Below are 19036 nucleotides of genomic sequence, written 5' to 3'. Positions count from 1 at the left end.
ATGGACTGTAGCCTACCAGGCTCCTCTGTCCATGGAATTTTCCAGGCAAGAGTACTGGAGTAGGTTGCCATTTCCTTCTCCAGGGGATCTTCCCAACCCAGGGATCGAACCCAGTTCTCCCGCATTGCAGGCAGACGCTTTACCGTCTGAGAAGGAGAAAGCAATAAGCCCTTTAATTTCTTGAGGAATGTGTAATAAGAAAGTAAATAAAACATCATATCTTAACCTGCCCCTTCGTTCAAGAAACACTTACTGAGCACATGCTTTGTGTGTGGCCTTAATGACAGAGCTCTCCACTCTCAAAGGGTTCTCCTTCTGGTGGAAGATAAACAATGAGGTTGGTGGCTCTTGTACACTGGGATGCGTGCTGACACAGAGATCTGTACAAAGCATAGTGGAGCACAGAAGAGGGAGGGATCATCAACCTTGCCTGGGAACTCTCTTAGGAGAGGCTTCACAGAGGATTGGGGACAAGAATTAGCCAAGTGTCAGGACAGGAAGGGTACAGTTGTGCACATAGGGTAGTGAGGTAGTCAGGTATTCAAGCCTTCCCACTAAAGAGTATGTTTGAAATTTCAATTTGTTACATCTCAGGGAAATGACCAGAGTAGAGGTTGCATGCAAAAGGGTGGTGAGAGATGAAGCTGAAAAAGAAAACAATCTCTATTCAGGGTGGGCTTTGTATGGCAATGCATGTGGTTAGATATTAAATTGTGTCCCGGGGGGTGGGGACATATTTATTGGACTTTTTAAACCATGGAGTAATATGATCATGTTTTCATTTTAGGATGCACATGCTGGTAGTGGTTTTAGAAGATAGACTGGGTGGCATGAGACTGGAGGCAGGGAAACTCCGCTCTGGATTGGGTGGAAAAAAAACATTTTATCCTGGAATATTATGCTTGGGGAGGAGGTTCATGGAAAGAACGCCATAAAATGCGTGTGTATCCCTGACTTGGTGTTCTGTAGCCCATTGAGCTTCATTCTCATACCTGTAACTTGTGTTTGAGAATAGAAGGGATAACCTGTTTTCCTTAAAACAGAGAGGATGGAACCAAACCCACAGGATGTGTTTGAGCTGACATCGCATGAAAGTGGCCACCATCAACCTCATCTTATTCACCAACTTAGTCCTGGCCACTTGCTCTGACCCGTTTCACACCCACATTCCAGCTTACTCCCAACATGCTGAATGTCTGGCCTCGTGATTTCTTCAACTGCTTATGCTCTCCCTCCCCACACCACTTCTCCAGCTTTGACCTTCAGCTTTTGCTCAGCCACTCTTTACGTTTGCTGCCAGCTCTGCTGTCATCTCTACTGTTTGGGGTCTGGCTCACTCCCTGATGAGAGGAGCCCTGCTGAGTTCACCCCAGCCCTGCCAGCAGCCCCTGCCCGGATGTGCTTGCACACAGGATTTCAGTCTTTGCATTTCAGTAGGAATCAAGGGTTATTAATTAACCCAGGGTGGAACCTATTATGAAACATCCCAGAAAGCTGGAACAAACCAAAGGGACTTCTGAACTCACAGCAGGGGAAAATGCCTTTTAATTGACTTGGATGACTTCACTGCAAAAATCTGTCTAGCTGTTATGCTAAACTGGAAACTAATCTATTAGATTGTTTAAGGAATCTCCCAGCCCACCCTGACCAGAATCTCCTGAGGTGGGGAGTGTGGCCGACACATAAACAGGACACATGCTTTGAAATGGCTTCTTTTGGATCATATCCAGTGTGGCTGCCTTTCCTAGACCCTGGGAAAGAGAAGAGAGGCTGGTATCTGAGAATGAGCTTACATGTCCTACAGTATATATATTTAACATCACATAGGGAGCTTTCATAAGGCACTGCTTCCTTTAGAGTAGAATTCAACCTAAGCTGAACCTAAGAGAAGTCTTGGATCACTTCTCTCAAGGAGTTTAGAGGGTAACATGAGATAATTTCCACAGATGGTGTTGTCATGTACATGACAGCTGTGTAGTCTGGACTCAGAAGGGATTAGTGAAAATAACCAGTGTCTAATCACATGCTCACTCAGTGCCGAGCACACGCTGAGTACATCATACAGATTAGTTTATTTATCTTCATCACTACTCCATGAAGAGCAGATGCTGTAAGTTCCCCCATTCTCCAGATGAGGAAGCTGGGGCTGAGAGAGGTTGGGTGGCTTACTGAAGGCCACACAGCTTACACATGGCAGAGCTGGAGTTCACAGTTTGACTCCAGTTGCTGTTTTACCTGGGAAGGTGCGTCTGGAGAAGTAAACATCTGAAAAAGACTTGGTGAATTTCTTCTTCTATGTAAGGACTGACTTGTGGATGAGACTTGTTCTGTGGGCTGCAAACGTTCCTACAGGGTCCTCTGCAAGTGAGCCCTGCGTACCTTTCCTCAAGGTGTAGCTCAGGCATTATTTCTTCCCTGCTTGCCCTGAGCTGCTTCTGTCCAAGGAGGGAGAATTGCCCCTTGACCACGCTGTCACACACCTCATGCTATTTCTACCGTTCCATTTACCAGATCGCTTGGAAATTAGTTGTTCACCTGCCTGTCACTCCCTCTAGTCTCTGGGCTAATAGAGAACATGGACAGGATCTTTATTCAACCTACAAATATTTACTGAGTGCCCACTATGTGATGAGTGCTAAGACTGAAAAGGTGATTAAAAATAGATGTAGTGTCTACCTGATAGAGCTGAAAGTCTAATGGAAGAGACAGATGTTAATCACATAATTGATCTCCAGCTGTCTCTCTCTCTCTCACACACACACACACACACACACACACACACACATACACTGACACTTGCATGCACATGCATACACCACAATTGCAAACTGATTAGGAGCCATGAAAAAAAGATACACAGTGTTACAGTAGCATGATACCATGGGCTACTTATTCAGGTATTTAGTAGGTGTTTCCAGTAACCAGATATATAATCTGTGCTCAATAAATATTTGTCTAATAATCTGAAGTAGGGAAAAATGCAAAAGCTACAGAGAAAATATCGGATCTACTGTAAGAAGCTTCCCAGGAAACAGATTCACCCAAATGTTCTTTTGCATGGTGGATGACATAGGTACAGCACTTATCTGACACCAGTGATACGTGAACATTTGCTGAACACAACAGGCCAGCCACTGTCTGAGTTTATCGGTATATGTTTAACCCTCACCATGATCTCACCAAGGAAGTGCTGATGGAACTGAGACTCGAGAGGTTGTGTCTTACCCAAGGCCACCCAGCGGTCGGTCAGTGAAAGAGCTGAGATGTGAATACTCCAGAAGCCCTGGTGCCCACACCACTGACCCTGCATCTTACTGCCTGTTTTAATCTTCTCTAGAGCCAAGGCTAGTCACCAGGTATTCCTTGCCCAAGGCCATAGTGCTGGTTACAGTAGAGCCAAGCTTGTCTCCTCCTTGCCAAGTCAGTCTGTGGGAGTTCTCAAGGGAGAAACCTGGCTATGATAAGAGGGCAGTGCCAGACGGGAAGTAGAACTGAGTTCCCTTAAGGGGCAAGGAGTTACATCTAGGGGATTCTGTGTGCATGTTAAAACCAAGAAGAAAAATTATTATTGAAGGTCAGTTATGTGCCCTTCATGGCTCTAACGCTTCTCTCACAATGCTATATTTAGTCCTGTTATTGTTCAGATGACAAAACCAAGGCTGGGAGGGGTAAAGTAGGTATTTGTGGGATTAGCGACAGAATTGTGATTGGAACTTGTGTCTGCCTGCTTTCTTTGGCTCACCTGTTGCCCTGCTGGACCTGGAAAAAAAAAGCTTGCTGCCTCCTGCCTACAGCACTTTTTCAGATTAATTTTCTCAGAGACCTGTTTACCTCTGTTTCTGAAACTTTCTTTCCTCCCTGAGGTTCCCTTCATGAGCTCTAGGTGGGTTCTCATACTGTTTGAGGTGGAACTGAACCAGGTGACCTCTTCACCCATCCTACCTCGGGGCCTACATTCTGTCCAGACAGAGAGGAGACAGTCAGCCCTCCCCTCTGGCTGCCAGGAAAAGCAGGGGAAACGAAGGGGCTGAACCTCCTGTGGCTGGGCCAGCCAAGTGCCAGGAGCCCCAAATTTGCATTCATTGGACAGACCAGGTTTTGATCATGCATCTCACTTTGCTTACTCTCATACAACCGCTTTGGTCTCTCTCACTCCCTTTGCTCTCCATGGCCCAGACTCCTTAATGTCTGTGGGAGGGAGGCCAAAGTCTCTCGGCAGCACCAAGGCCCCCCTAACCAGGCACCACCATGGCTTTCTCACTGCCTCTCTTCCTCATTCTGCTCACTGGTGCCTCTGGGGGTCTTTGGAGAGCTAATACTTAATTCAGATGGTCTCTTATTTATAGTGACTTTCCCTTAGGTTCTGCATCTTGGTTCCCCCAAATGTTGTTTCTATAAATATCTATCTGTCCATTCTTCCATCTATCTATATACCTGTTTGTCCAGTTACCCATCGTTCTAAAACCTAACTCTTTCCTCACTGCTTTTTGGGGCAGGGGTTTTAAAATCCGTTTAGAACTAGGTTCCTTTCCCCCCAGATACCTTCATGAAATTTAGTATTTCATAATACCAATAATAGTGATAATAATAATAAAGTCCTAAATATTAAGCACTTGCTACATACACACACACACACACACACACACACACACACACACACACACACACACACACACACACACACACACACACACACACACACACACACACACACACACACACACACACACACACACACACACACACCTGATGCTGAGAGTTGGACCATAAAGAAAGCTGAGCATGAAAGAATTGGTGCTCTTGAACTGTGTTGTTGGAGAAGAGTTTTGAGAGTCCCTTATACTGCAAGGAGATCAAACCAGTCAATCCTAAAGGAAATCAATCCTGAATATTCATTGGAAGGAGTGATGCTGAAGCTAAAGCTCCAATGCTTTGACCACCTGGTGAGAAGAGCTGACTCTTTGGAAAAGACCCTGATGCTGGGAAAGATTGAAGGCAGGAGAAGGACAGGACAGAGGACGAGATGATTGGATGGCATCACTGTCTCAATGGACATGAGTTTGAGCAAGCTCTGGGAGATGGTGAAGGATGGGGAAGCCTGGTGTGCTGCAGTCCATGGAGTCTCAAAGAGTCGGACATGACTGAGCAGCTAAACAACAATAACCTCACTTTATCCTCACAGTGGCCTTTGGAGTTACCTGTTACTATTACAGAAGAAACTAGAGTTCAGAGAGGTCCAGCAATGCAGGTTACAGGATTTGAACTCCTGGCTCCCAAGCAGTCCATACTCTATAAAACAGATTCTCCTGACTTTCATAGCTAATTCACCCCTCATTTCTGGGATACACATCTGCTACCCCCACCACCCTTCTGTGTGGCTTCTGGTTTCTTCTAATCCTTACTTTAACTGTTCTTTGTTTATATTTATTGGGAAATGACATTAAGAATTTGAAAGTAAACAGGCTCATTTCACTAATTCTTATTACTGCTTTATAGTATTTTATTTGTGTGGAGGAAACTTTTTGTTGCCTCAGAAGAGGAGACACCTCAAAAGGGTTTGGTATGATGGACAGAGCTGTGTCTTGGATCAGAAGAGCAAGGATCAAATCCTGGCACCACCTCTTATTACCTATGCAACTTTGAGCATGTGACTCAGTGTCCTTGGCTTCAGTTTCTTTATTTGCAAAATAGAGGTAGTAATAGCAATACTACTGTGTTCATCACATTGTAAGATTTGGTTCATTTTAGTTAAGTCCAGGAGGACCTTGAATCTGGGTTGACTGATTTGTAAAGGAAGAACTGGCAGATGCATGGGGTGTTTTCTACCTGCCAGCTCTCCCCCAGCCACAAGAGACACCACCGCTCGATGAAGGCAGGCTTTCCTGCTGAGCTTGGGGCAGCTTCATCATTCTCCATGCAGCAACCAGAGCTGGCAGCAAGATGAAACTCACTGGGTAACCCCAAAGGAACTTTCAGTTATCACATTCTGTGGGTTTGATACTAGCCTACTTAAAGAGGATGGTAAATTATGGATGAGGTGGTTGGATCGCGCCAGATCAGCTGAGTTGGTAAATATATTATGGGAATGAAACCAAGACCCACCACCAAGAGAGTGCTGAATTCTATTCTTGCAATCTCTGGAGTTGTTCACTAGAGCAACTGTTTTCCAGTTGTGCCCCTAGAGCCCTGCTGTTCCACAGGGGTACCTGAGGTTGCAAACGTCAACCATTTTGGAAGAAGAGAGACAGGGAGAGAAAGGAGGAGGAGACAGAAGAGGAAGAGGGAGAGGTGGAGAGGAGAAAAGAGAAGAAGGGAGTGAGCTTAACTCATTCCTTCTCTGTATCAGTAATTCTTAACCAGGGGTGATTTTGCCCCTGGGGGCCATTTAGCAATGCCTGGAAATGTTTCTGGTTGTCACAATAGGGGGATGCTGCTGACCTCTATGAGAAGAGGACAGGGATGCTTCTGAACATCTTATAGTACACAAGACAGCCTTCCATAACAATGAATGAGTTATCCAACTCAAAAAAGTCAATGTGCCAAGGTTGGGGAACCCTGTACTAGATTGAAGCAACTCCAAGATGATTCCTTTTGTGCAGGGAGCCCTGTGGGCCCCTAGAGACAGGAGGTGGTACTTCAGTTTATGCTGATGTGGGCTTCCCAGATGGCTCTGAAGAAACTTCACCTTCCCTCTTCCTTTTACTCATCACTAAAGGCCTCAGGGCAGAGATGGGGCAGGGACCTTCTCCTTCATTCTTACAAAAATGCCACGGCAGAGGTTTCTATGATTTCCCCAAGATCCCACAGCGAGGAAGTTCCAGAATGGAATAGATACCTCATGCTCTTGGATGTTTGTAACACAGCCCACCTCAGTCAGTTTGACCCCTGGTTGTGCACCCAGCAGCCCGCAACAAAGGCCCAAAGCCAGGTGAAACCCCGAAGGGCTGGACCAAGCCTGGTGTTGTGTAGGGGCCTGGGATTTGTTATAGTCGAGTATGGTAAGACATGCAGACACGGAAATGACTGTCATGAAGGAAAAAGTGTCTCGTACTCATAGTCCCCTAAAGCAGGAGGCCCAGAATACCATGATGTGGGGGTCCCATGGGGAAGCATCATGGCCAGTCTAGAGGCAGAGGGAGCAAGGGGAAAATGTGGGCAAGAGCCTTTATTATTATTGTGGTTCCACTGAAAGGAAAAGGCAAGGCATGGTGAGCACATTCTGGATTGACTAATCTGAATAATTTCAGCAGGCTCTGGGGTGTAGGGGCTATCCCTGGTTGTCTGGCACCTGGCCCTGGGTTGTTGGGGGTCAGAGGGAGATAGTGGCCCAGAGTGAGAGCCTACTTGTTGTTGATGTTCAGTCACTAAGTCGTGTCTGACTCTTTTCCATTCTGTGAACTGCAGCACGCCAGGCTTCCCTGTCCTTCACCATCTCCTGGAGTTTGCTCAAACTCATGTCCATTGAGTCAGTGATGTTATCTAACCATCTCATCCTCTGCTGCCTGCTTCTTCTCTTGCCCTCAATTTTCACTAGCATCACGGTCTTTTCCAATGAGTCATCTCTTCACATCAGAGCCTGGTAGAGAAGGTCATTGCAGCATTGGCTCTGAATGGTTGTCTCACATTTGACAGGTGTTCTCTATGGCAAATCTTTACTTTTTCTAGGTTCTGGCTAACTCTGTGAGAGGCGGTCCATCCAGGTTCAGTGAGCCTGAAAGATATGAAAGCATCAGAATACAGAAAATAAGACGTGGTTAGCACACCTCTCTAACCCCAAAGCCTCACCACACTACTGCTTTTTAACAGTCTTTTGAAATAGAACTCTTTTGTTTCTAACTGAGTCTTATATAAAACCCAGTATTTAAACAAATTAAAAAGTAAAAATTACTCTACTCTTCTGTTTGATGCAGAACTTGGATGACTCTGAACCTTTGAACCTCCAGAAAGTATCCAACTCCATAGACATCCTCTTTAGAAGGGATTCTCTCACTCCCTCCATCCTGCTGCTCTCCTAGCCTTGGGTTCTGCCATGGGTTGGAAGAAGCCTAGGGGAGTATTTGAGAGCAGGAATCCTGTAGCCAGATCACTTGTGTTTGTATTCTTGATCTATCACCTCCCAGCTGTGTGACCTTGGGGAATTATATTTAATCTCATGCCTTAGTGCTGCCAACTATAAAGTAGGCATAATGATAATATCCAGGAGATAGTGAAGGACAGGGAAGCCAGGAATGCTGCAGTCCATGGGGTTGCAAAGAGTAAGACACAACTTAGTGACTGAACAACAACAACAACGATAAAAGAACCTACCTAATGGGCTACTGTCAGAATTAACACATGCAAAGCCATTAGAACAGCGCCTGGCACATAGTAAGTGCTTAACTATTATATACTGTAATCCTAATATAAATATAATTAGTGATATTAGATTACAGATATGCTATATTATAATTACTATGTTGCTGCCAGACTACCAAGGTTACACATACAATTTTCAGTCCTATTGTTACTAGCCATGCTTAGTACTATCACTCCTTTTGTCTCTTCCTCTCCAAAGACTAACACCACTGCTTCTCCTACTTTTCTTCTGTTGCTGCTGCTTCTATCATTGTTCCCACTGGGATAACCATTCCCCCCTCTGCTACTGGGCATTGCTGCCATCAAGTGAAAACAACGTCAACCATATCCTGAGAGTCAAAGAAGGTGTGAAGGAGCAGAAAATGATAGGAGCCACTGATAGGCCACCATGAACATGTTCACCCTGGTGCTCTCGTACCCTCTTTGAACTTCTCTTGCTCCAGGTTTAGGGGAGGTTAGTAATAAAGTCCCAGGTCTGTGGGGTCATTATTGATGAAGTTATACAGTGGTTCTACATTTGTGTTGTGTTTTTCCTGAGCCTGCAGGGTCAGAAATGGCCCATTATAGCTCTTGGTGGCCCTGGATAAGTAGATACCCTCATGACTCAGGAATGCCATTGGTTCAGCAGCTCTTAGGGGCTGCCTGCTCCCAGAATGTGGACAGAGAGGCCTCCTTGCCTTTGCTTCTCTGCATGGGAGTGCATAGACTGCAGGGGGCTCCTCTTCCCTGACTCTGACCCTGGCAATCCCCATTTGAGGATTAGATTCACACTGACTCTGGGCTCTATCTGGTCACACTGTCTTGGAACTGCTATGGCCCCTTGGGAAGAAAAGGAACATCTGAGAAAGGAGAAATCGGCCTTTAAAAATGTAAGTCTCTACTGAGGAAAAGGAATTGGGAAAACAGCCCTTTTGCAAGAGGAAAATGGCCTTGGGTTCCCTTTTCCCAAGCTCGGCCTTAATTTGGAGATATTTCACAGTGGCCTTTTGAAGGGGTGACCAGTTCATACCAAGCTGCCTTAAATGCTTGGAGCAAAAGCCTGTGGGGACTTGCAAATCAACTCCGGGAAGAGAAATTAGCTGTGTCTTGTCTCAGAACTCCCAAAACCGGCTCCAAAGTAAACACATAAGCTGTGCCGGCAGGGAAAGCATGGCCCCTTTTTCTTCTTCATTTTAGAAACTCCATGTGTGCATTATTTTAAATAGGCGCCAGCACACGAGGCCCTTTTAACAAGATTGAAAACAGATGGGGCCTTAGGCTGTTCAGTAGCTCTCCGAAACTGACATGGGAAGTGCTAAGCCATCTTGTGTCCAGGCGACGTTCATTTTCTTCTTGAAGCGCAAGTCTGGCCAGGCCTCTCTTTCCCAGGGAGCAGGAGTCTGCTTCCTGCATTAGGTGTGTCAGCAGGGGAAGGAAATATCTCCTTTCACTGCATTTACCCATGTTTGCATTTACTTAACCCTCTGGCAGCCTGGAAGAAGAGAGGCTTGTGCTAGCCTTGAGACCCCGTGCTTCTGGAGCTGGAAGCATTCGGTTTTAACTTATTATATATGAGATTATTACTCTCCACAACCCGTGGCTCTCCAGATGCTCCCAATCTCACTGTAAGTGATGGCCAGAGTACTTCGCATGGCTATACACCCTTCATGGTTAGACTTCCTTGGCCTTCTTCCTGCTCTTGTCTTTCTTGCTTACTCTGATCCAGTCACACTGGCCTTCTCACACTGTTCTTTAAAATCAAACAGCAGGAAACAAGTGTTGATGAGGATGTGGAGAGATTGGAGCCCTTGTACATTGCTGGTAGGGATGTAAAATGGTATAGCTGCTATAGAATACAGTGTGGTGGCTTCTCAAGAAGTCAGACAGAATCACCACATGACCCAGCAATTCCACTCCTGGGTGTATAGCCAAAAGAATTGAAAGCAGGGACTCAAACATGTTTGTTAACCCATGTTTATAGCAGCGTTATTCACAGTAGCCAAAAGGTAGACGTAAAACCCAAGTGTTCATTGACAAATAGATAAACAAATGTAGTATATCCATACAATGGAATATGATTCAACCTTTAAAAGGAAATTCTGACATATGCTACAACGTGGACAAACTTTAAGTCAAATAAGCCAGATGTAAAAGGACAAATATTGTATGATCCCACTTATATCAGGCACCTAGAATAGTCAAAATTCATAGAGACAGAAAGTACAGTAATGGTTACCAGCAGTTATGGAGAATGAGGAGTTACTGTTTCTTGGACACGAGGATTTTGTTGGGGATGATGAACAAGTTCTGTGGTTGGATGGTGGTGATGGTTGCACAACAATGTGAATGTATTCTATGTCACTGATTTATACACTTAAAAAACAGTTAAAATGGTAAATTTTACATTGCAGTTATTTTACCACAAAGAAACAAACTTTGAAAAACTCAGGCATGCTTAGCACACCCTGCCTTGAGCTTTTGCTTTTCAGTTCTCTTTGCCTGGAACCCTCTTTCCCAAGGTATCCACATGGCTTGTTCAAATTCTTTGCACCAATGTCACCTTCTCAGAGGTACTTGTCTGCCTTCTCTGAAATGACACTCTCCATGCACACTTCTCAGTCACTCTGTGTCATGTCACTTGCTTCGTTTTTCTTCACAGCATTTAGCACCCAGAGTGCTGACACTGTGGTCATTCTGAAGTGTCCAGCACTAAGCTCAGGCTGTAGGGGGCAGCAGGGACTCCATGTCTGGGGTTTAAACCTGGCCATGTTTTCTCAGACCCAAGCAGAGGGAGCAGCAGGCCCTCATCTTGGTGCAGGGCTTTACCCTGGTCCCTGGATGTGTGGACTGGATCAAGGGAAGGAAGGTGAGAGGAAAGACACCTGGGAAGCAGCTCTAGGGAGAGAAGGTGAGGCGCAAGCTGTGGGTTGCAGTGGGTAGAAAAGGTTGAATGCTTTTTTCATTTCTACAGTACTGAAATGGTGTTGGACGTGTAAAATGAAAACCAAATAAAGGAAAGCATGTTAAGGTAGGATAGAACATTTTAATTTCTCAGAGCTTTGATGGATGAGATGTTCTTGTCATCACATTACAAGTTTCTGTTTGGGAAAAAATCTACAGAAATAAATTACATCAGCCCTACTTAAGCTCCTTCAGTAATTCTGCTCACCATACTCGACAGGGTCATGCCTGCTTCATCTCTAGGCTCATCACTGCACCCCAGGCAGCTCTTCCTGGAGCTCCAGCCTCACCACCTCACCGTCAGTGTCACACCCCTCTGTGATACAGCTGCCAAACATGGACTCTGCTTCTGCATCTCGATCTCCAAGCCCCTGAACCCATCCGTCAACTATCTGGAAAAATATGGGGAGACGTTCACACGTGCTTTGTTTAATCCTATAAACACACATTTCTGAGCCTTCAGCAGAAAGGTACTTACACCTGTGGAACCCAGCGCAACAATGAAGAGAAGTAGGTGTCAAGGGGACATGATTCATCGTTCTTTTCTACGTAGCTAAGCTGTGGTCTTAAAATCTCTGAACATTTGCCCGATCTGTCACAGGCAGGAGAAGTTTGTTGCAGGCAGCAAAATTCATTCCTAGGTCTCTCAACCTTATAAAAACTCTGGAAATGGGGAGAGATGAGGCTCTGGCGGTCCCACCATTCTGTCCCCCTTGAAGCTTCTTCCTCCCCCTCCCTTTCTCCTCCCCCTCTTCCTTCCCCCTTTCTCCCCCCACCTCTCAATCCTCCTCCCCATCCTTCCTCTCCCCCTCCTCCCCCATCTCCTACCCTCTTCTTCCTCCCTCTCCTCCCTCTCTCCTTCAGCAAACACTTTCTATCTTCCAACATTATCTAAAGCTCTCCCTACCCTTCGAGTTTTCCCTGGCAGAGGGAAAATGACAGTGGATGTTTTACTTTGACTCTCAGCTGCTGTTGTTTCAGTCTCTATTCTTGGCACAGTGCTGCTGCTGCTGCTAAGTCGCTTCAGTCGTGTCCGACTCTGTGCGACCCCAGAGACGGCAGCCCACCAGGCTCCCCCGTCCCTGGGATTCTCCAGGCAAGAACACTGGAGTGGGTTGCCATTTCCTTCTCCAATGCGTGAAAGTGAAAAGTGAAAGTGAAGTCGCTCAGTCATGTCCGACTCTTCGCGACCCCATGGACGGCAGCCTACCAGGTTCCTCTGTCCAAGGGATTTTCCAGGCAAGAGTACTAGAGTGGGGTGCCATCGCCTTCTCCATCTTGGCACAGTAGTTGCTCAAAAAAATAAATAGTTGTTAAGTTAGTGAATTAATGGATGACTCAAGTTCAGGTAGCTTTGTGATCTTGGCCAAGTCATTTTCTCTCTGTGTTTCTCATCCACTAATGAGAATGCTAATACCTACTCTCATATCAAGAGGTCATTGTTATGATCAAATTAAAGAACATAAATGTGATATCTAAGATTGATTATTCATTTTTCACTTAGGTACCTTGCTAAGGACTCTTAAGTGGATATTAATTCCATTTAATGGAATCCATTAATTCCATTAAATGGAATTAACTTGTCACAAAGAGTCAGACACGACTGAGTGACTGAACTGAACTGAATGCTCACACCTGCCCTAGGAAGGTACCATTCTTAACCTCATTTACAGATGAGGGACTGAGGCTTAGAAAGGCTAACTTGTCTAACACTGCACAACAAGTAAGGGGTAAAACTCTGATTCAAACTCATGGGGTTCAATTCTAAAAACCTTCACATGCCAAACACTTTGTAAACTGCAAGTCACTGCTACTGATTTTTTTAAAAAATAATATGGTGAACTCCAACTAACTTTGGATATTTTATTACTTAAATATTGAGGAATGTAGTTTTGTCATTTTATTTTTCTCTATTTTATGTGTATTTTGACATGTTTTTATCTCTCCCTTACCTGCCTTCTACACACACACACACACACGCACGCACACACAGGAATATTAAGATTTTTTGATGAGCAGAGGTGCCTTTGCATCTGCCTGCATAGCTGGGTGTTTGGCATGGGAGGTGGGCAGTACTGCCAGGCAGCTCTCACTGACCCAGTGGCCCAGACCTTTCCTGAGATGCTCGGTACTGCTTCTGCACAATATTTCCTCCTCTGGCAAGATCCACTGAATGAGTCTGCAGACATTCAAAGCCTCTTTTGTCTGCAAGGTGAGTCTGTACTGGTGGAAAAGAACTCAGCCCCGAGATGCCAGCCAAGGAAGTCACTGAGCCCACCAGGCCTCAGAACTGAAAACAGGGCCTATGCGGGAAACCGACAGGAAGCAGTTCTTGCTGAGAGCAGGCTTCGGGCCACCTGCCAGGTACTTGCTATCAGCAGGGCAGTTAGAAGGAGCAGAGCAGTGAAAAAGGGGCCTAGGGGCTTCCCCAGCAGACACTGCACACTGACATGGGAAAGACACGGGAAGGTGTAAGAATTAGAGCTCTGCAAGTTAAGACTCGAGTCACCCCAAATAAGCCACTTGGTCCAGTGTGAAGGGTGTCAGCCTGGGTTTGGACCCCAGGATGTAACTTGGGACAAAATCACCCTGATTCCCTGGGCCTCACCTTTGACATCTGCAAAATGGGCATCTGTTCATTCAGTGATATTCACAGAACACCTGTGTTGTTTCCTCAGACACTGGTTTAGGTGCTGGGCTAGAGCTCTGAGCAAAACAGACAAAATCCCTGCCCCCGGAGCTTCTGTTATAGTGAAAGAAATGGATGATTAAATATTCAATTGGGATGGATGTAAATATTTATGTCAGAGGGCGGTGAGTGCTGTGAGGGGGGAAGATTAAGCAAGGAAATAGCTTGGAGCACAGCAGGTGCTTTGTAGGAAGGTGCCACTAGGGGCGCCAGGGAGCAGAGGTATGCTGCCAGCTCTCAGAAACAAGATTTAGAGGCTGAGGTATTAGAGGTTGGAGTTTGCTTCCTGTGCTTGATAATGGAAAAGAGGCCAGCATGGCATGGCGATCACAGAGTGAGTTGAAACCGGGGCAGACAGGGGATGGTGGAAGGAGGTGTCAAAGAACCTAAACCCTGTAGGAGCTCACAGCCTGCATAAAGATTGGGTTTTCTGTGTTTAATGTTTTATTATTGTTGCTGCTGTTGTTTATGCTTTTAACGAGTCTCTATAAGACTCTGTGAAAGAACTTAAGAAGTGAAGAAGAGACTCCCCTGGTGATCCAGTGGTTAAGACTCCATGCTCCCAATGCAGGGGGCCCAGGTTCAATCCCTGGTCAGGGAACTAGATCCCTCATGCCACAACTAAGAGATCCTCCATACTTCAGCAAAGATCCCAAGTGCCACAACTGAGACCCAGTGCAGCCAAGTAAATTTAAAAAAAAAGAAAAAAATGAAGAAGATCACAGTGCATGCAGAATGCTGATTTATTTTAAAAGGAATTTGTTAATAACACAGTTTCCTTCCCAAGAGTAAACATAACAATCTGTTAGGGATTAGGGTGGAATTTTGATGAAAACTTGCTAGAGGACTCAAGAATGCCCTAATCCTACCTTGACAATCACTACCACCACCCCTTTTGCAGGTTCCTAAAGTAGACAAATACACAAGGAGGAAGAGCAAATAAGCTTTAGAGGGCCTAAGCCCACCACCCCTGTGCAAGGTTGCCTGAATCAGCTCCAGACCAAAGCAGTGCAGCATCTTACCTGTCTTTAAAGCCAAATGTCCCATTTATGAGTGTTACTTACTAAATATGCTAAGTTGCTTCAGTCGTGTCGAACTCTTTGTGACCCCATGGACTGTAGCCTGCCAGGCTCCTCTGTTCATAGGACTCTCCAGACAAGAATGCTGGAGTGGGTTGTCATACCCTCCAGGGGATCTTCCCAACCCAAGGATTGAACCTGCACTCTTATGTCTCCTGCATTGGCAGGTGGGTTCTTGACCACTAGCACCACCTGGAAAGCCCTACTTACAAAATACGTATTGCTAAATAATTTTGAGGTACCACAAACAGTTATGAAAAGAGAGAGCAGGACATCTGGGCCTCTTTGGAATCCAAGTTCAGCGCTGCAAACTCATGGGAGAAAGAGTGGCTGAGAGCAAAGTGGCTGCTGAAGGTAGCTTCTCTGAGGAGCTACAAGGCAGGAGAGAGGAAGTTAACATGAGGACCACCCAGTTCAGCAGGCACTTAGCTAGAGAGAAGCAGAATGTGGGCTCCAGAATCACACATGATTACCTGGCTTTTCAACCCAGCAGTGTCCTTGCCCACTGTTTAAGGCAGCATTATGATGTCCTGAGCACTAGATTACCAGTTCCTCCTTATGAGGTTAGAAAGGGTAGAGAAAAGGGCAGAGGGTGAGAAGTTTTCCTAGCATTAGGAAAGGTCCTGGAGGCTGCCCACCTTCTGCCATCAGCTCGGTATCTATGTGTTTCTCTTGTCTCTCTCTTTAACCCTACAAATTACAAAGGGTGTCTAAGGCCTTGGAAAGGGGCAGACGGTAAGGGTTTAAGGGTACAGTCTGGACCAGATAGATCTTCACTAACAGGAATTTCCAGTATCTTATCAGCCTCCCTTGGATTCCAGAACAATCTGTCTGCCAGCATCTTGTCTTTCTCAGAACTCTGGACAACAGCTCTTTGTGTCAAAATCCTCCCTCCTTCAGTCAGGCTTCACGGTCAAGGCTGATAGCTGCTACCTCCACATTCCCACACATTTTCGGTTTCTTGTGTACATTCCAGTCACTCATCCAATTCCAAGTCCCAATTTCAGTTTCTTTCCCATTGATCTGTTGGCCTAATAGCATCCTTCAACTTATTATAATAATGATGATTGCAATCACCATTTTGTACTCTGTCATCAACATCATTATCATTGCAAATGCAATTATCGGTAACTAAACATGAATACCCCATGCTTTCAGTGATATTATCTGCTTGGTATCACATACTTTCTAGGTTACAGTGAGAACCCGTGAAAGTCTCTTCAGGAAACTGAATGCATTCCATCTTGTTTGTGTGTGTTGTGCGCACTCATGGGTGTGTGTGCACGTGTTTTCTTGGAGCTGGACATGTGTTTAATTATAAACAGGTGCTGGTATATCCTTGTGATCAAGGGTGCTATAGAAGAGGTCTTGTTACTGGATATGATTCCAACCATAACTAGCACTGATAATAGAGCCTGGAACTTAGAAAGTGCTATGTAAATACTTGTGGTTAAATATGTATCACTCTCTTATAACACAGCCTTTCCTGTTTCCCAGTGGTCCCCCAAAGATGACTATACACTAATCCCTGGAATCTGTGAAAATGATACTTAGAAGGGAGATGATGATGTGATTACAATTATGGACTTTAAGATAATAAGAGTATCTCTGATTATCCAAGTGGGCCAGTCTGACCACAGAAGCCCTTAAAAACAGAACTTTCTCTGGCTAGAGAGGAAGAAGATGTGACAAAAGGAAAGTCAGAAAACTTTGGAGAATAAGGACTTGACATGCCATGACAAGTTTGAAGATTGGGAGTACAATGTGACAAGGAGTGCAGACAGCCTTAAGGAGCTGGGGCAGTCTCCCAGCTGAGATCAGCAAGGAAGTAGAACCTCAGTCCTATAGCTGCAGAGAGCTCAATTCAGCAAACTTGGAAGCAGATTCTTCCCAAAACCTCCCAGAAAGAGTCCAGATGGCTGATACCATGATTTTGGCTTTGTGAAACCTAGAACAGAAACCAGCTGAGCTAACATGGACTTCTGATGTATATAGAGCAGTGAGACAATACATTTGTGTTGTCTACAACTGTTACATTTGTGATAATTTGTTGTGGCAGCAATAGAATACTAATACCCTATAGAGTACTGTTCCTTCACAGGGAATTAAAAATCCTCAGAATTGGCCTCCCACCTACTTTTCTAGCTCTATCCTATTGTGTTCCTCCACATACTCCATGCTCCAACAACAGAAGACATCTTACTGCTTCATTGACCCGAGAGCCCTGTGTTCTCAGCTGTGCTTTTGTTCATGAAAACTTAGATTGGGCCTTTCTCCTCCTTTCTACCTGGAACCACCCTCCTCCTTGCTATGGTCTAGTGGATCTGGCAGTGGGCAGTTTCAGAGGGTGAGTTATTTAGCATGTGTAGGTATTGTAGTTGTCCATTCATCTACAAAGTATAAAAATAACACTTCATTCTACAAGTATGTTTTCAATACCTCCCGTGTACCAGGAGCTGGATATAATAAAGTGGTAAACAGCTTTCTAATAAAAGTATGATTGCTTGGCATTTCTTTTTCATAAGGTATGCTGTGGCAATAGTATTTTCTTTCCATGATCATTGGTAGACACTGGTTAAGAAAGAAAGAGAGGTGAAAATGAAACAGACCATGGACATAATTGACTCAGTTGATAACTCATTTTGAGATGAAGAGGATTAAAGTGAAGAGAGAAAGAGGGGTTTGCCTAAGGCCATACACTTGGTCAGTGTTAAATCTGAAATTTAGATCCCTTGACCCCAGACTTCAAACCAGTTTCTGTTCCACTATTCTTTGATTCCTCCATGTAGATGCTTAATAAAAGTCATAAACAGAAAAACTCAGATAGTCTAGCATTTTCAGGTATCATTGAGATCAGTGTTGAAAATCTCCCACACCTGGTTTTAACAAGTGTAACAAAATACAAAGACCTTACATATGCTGCTGTGAAAACCTACCTGTCTTTAATGGTGTCCATGACCCAACAGTTTCACTCCTAGGAATATACCCAAAAGAAATGAGAGTATATGTCCACCAAAAGAGATGTACAAGAATGTGCATAACAGCTTTTTTCTTAATAGCCAATGACTAGATATAGTCCAGGTGTCCATCATCAGCAGAGCAGATGAATGTATTATTATACAGGAGGGGATGGCAGCCCTCTCCAGTATTCTTGCCTGGAGAATCCCATGGACAGAGGAGCCTGGCAGGGTATAGCCCATAGGGTCACAAAGAGTCATACATGACTGAATAGACTTAGCATACACACCCATGCAGGCATTGAGCACTACTCATGCAGGCATTGAGCACTACACAGAAATAAAATGATTTATTCTAAGCTCAACAGCATGAATGAATCACACAGATACAATGATAAGTGAAAAAAGGCAAATACCAAAGAGTATATACTCTGAGATTCATATGAAGTTCAAGAACATACAAAACTAAGCTACAGAAATAGAAGATATCAAAGTGGTAGCATCATGGTGTTCATCGCTGGTTTGTTAGTAAGCTGATTATTATGTACCTTGGTATGATTTTCTTTATGTTTCTTCTGCTTGGGAGTCATCGAATTTCTTAGGCCTATAGGTTTATAGTTTTCATCAAATTTGAAAAACTGAGACTGAGGGGAGCTTCTGCAAAGTGGAACTTTTGGTTTTAAAGTTGAGAAAGCTCTAGGTAAACTAGGACAAATTGGTCATCCTAGATGCAGAGCACACTGCGATCCAGGGCTCATTTAGCCCCACTACTAAATTTTTGAGAACTCTACTCTTATTACAAAGAATTTACACGTTACCTGGTGAGAACACGAACTATCCCCAGCCCTGTGTGTGTTCTGGAGTGTTGAGTCTACTGTTTTCTGATAGTTCTGTCACCGGCCCTGAGAAGTTTCCTTTCATGCATGCTCTTATCAGTACGCAGCCAAAGACTTACAGATCTGCCTGGAGGCCTTTTTCTGTGCAGTTGTATCTTTCCTTTACTCTCCCCTGCAAAT

General features: G+C 44.8%; 1 protein-coding gene and 1 long non-coding RNA gene across 3 annotated transcripts in view; one reads left to right on the top strand and one right to left on the bottom strand.

Annotated features, from left to right (window-relative positions):
* The window catches only part of SYN3 (synapsin III), a 436230-nt gene that overhangs the window by 41041 nt on the left and 376153 nt on the right, over positions 1–19036 (top strand). The window lies entirely within an intron of this gene.
* LOC145545942 (uncharacterized) lies at positions 7151–18230 on the bottom strand. Of its 2 annotated transcripts, none has more exons than XR_014082355.1 (4): positions 18000–18230; positions 11774–11958; positions 11504–11687; positions 7151–7711 (listed from the first exon to the last, which is right to left on the bottom strand). It is a non-coding gene; the product is annotated as an uncharacterized LOC145545942 (long non-coding RNA). The 2 variants fall into 2 exon arrangements; XR_014082354.1 differs by lacking the exon at positions 18000–18230 and adding an exon at positions 15537–15567.

The sequence above is a fragment of the Giraffa tippelskirchi genome, chromosome 4 (assembly GCF_054371585.1).
Source record: "Giraffa tippelskirchi isolate mGirTip1 chromosome 4, T2T-mGirTip1v1.2.pri, whole genome shotgun sequence".
Taxonomy (NCBI): Eukaryota; Metazoa; Chordata; class Mammalia; order Artiodactyla; family Giraffidae; genus Giraffa; species Giraffa tippelskirchi.
This window is presented reverse-complemented; position numbering and strand designations above follow the sequence as displayed.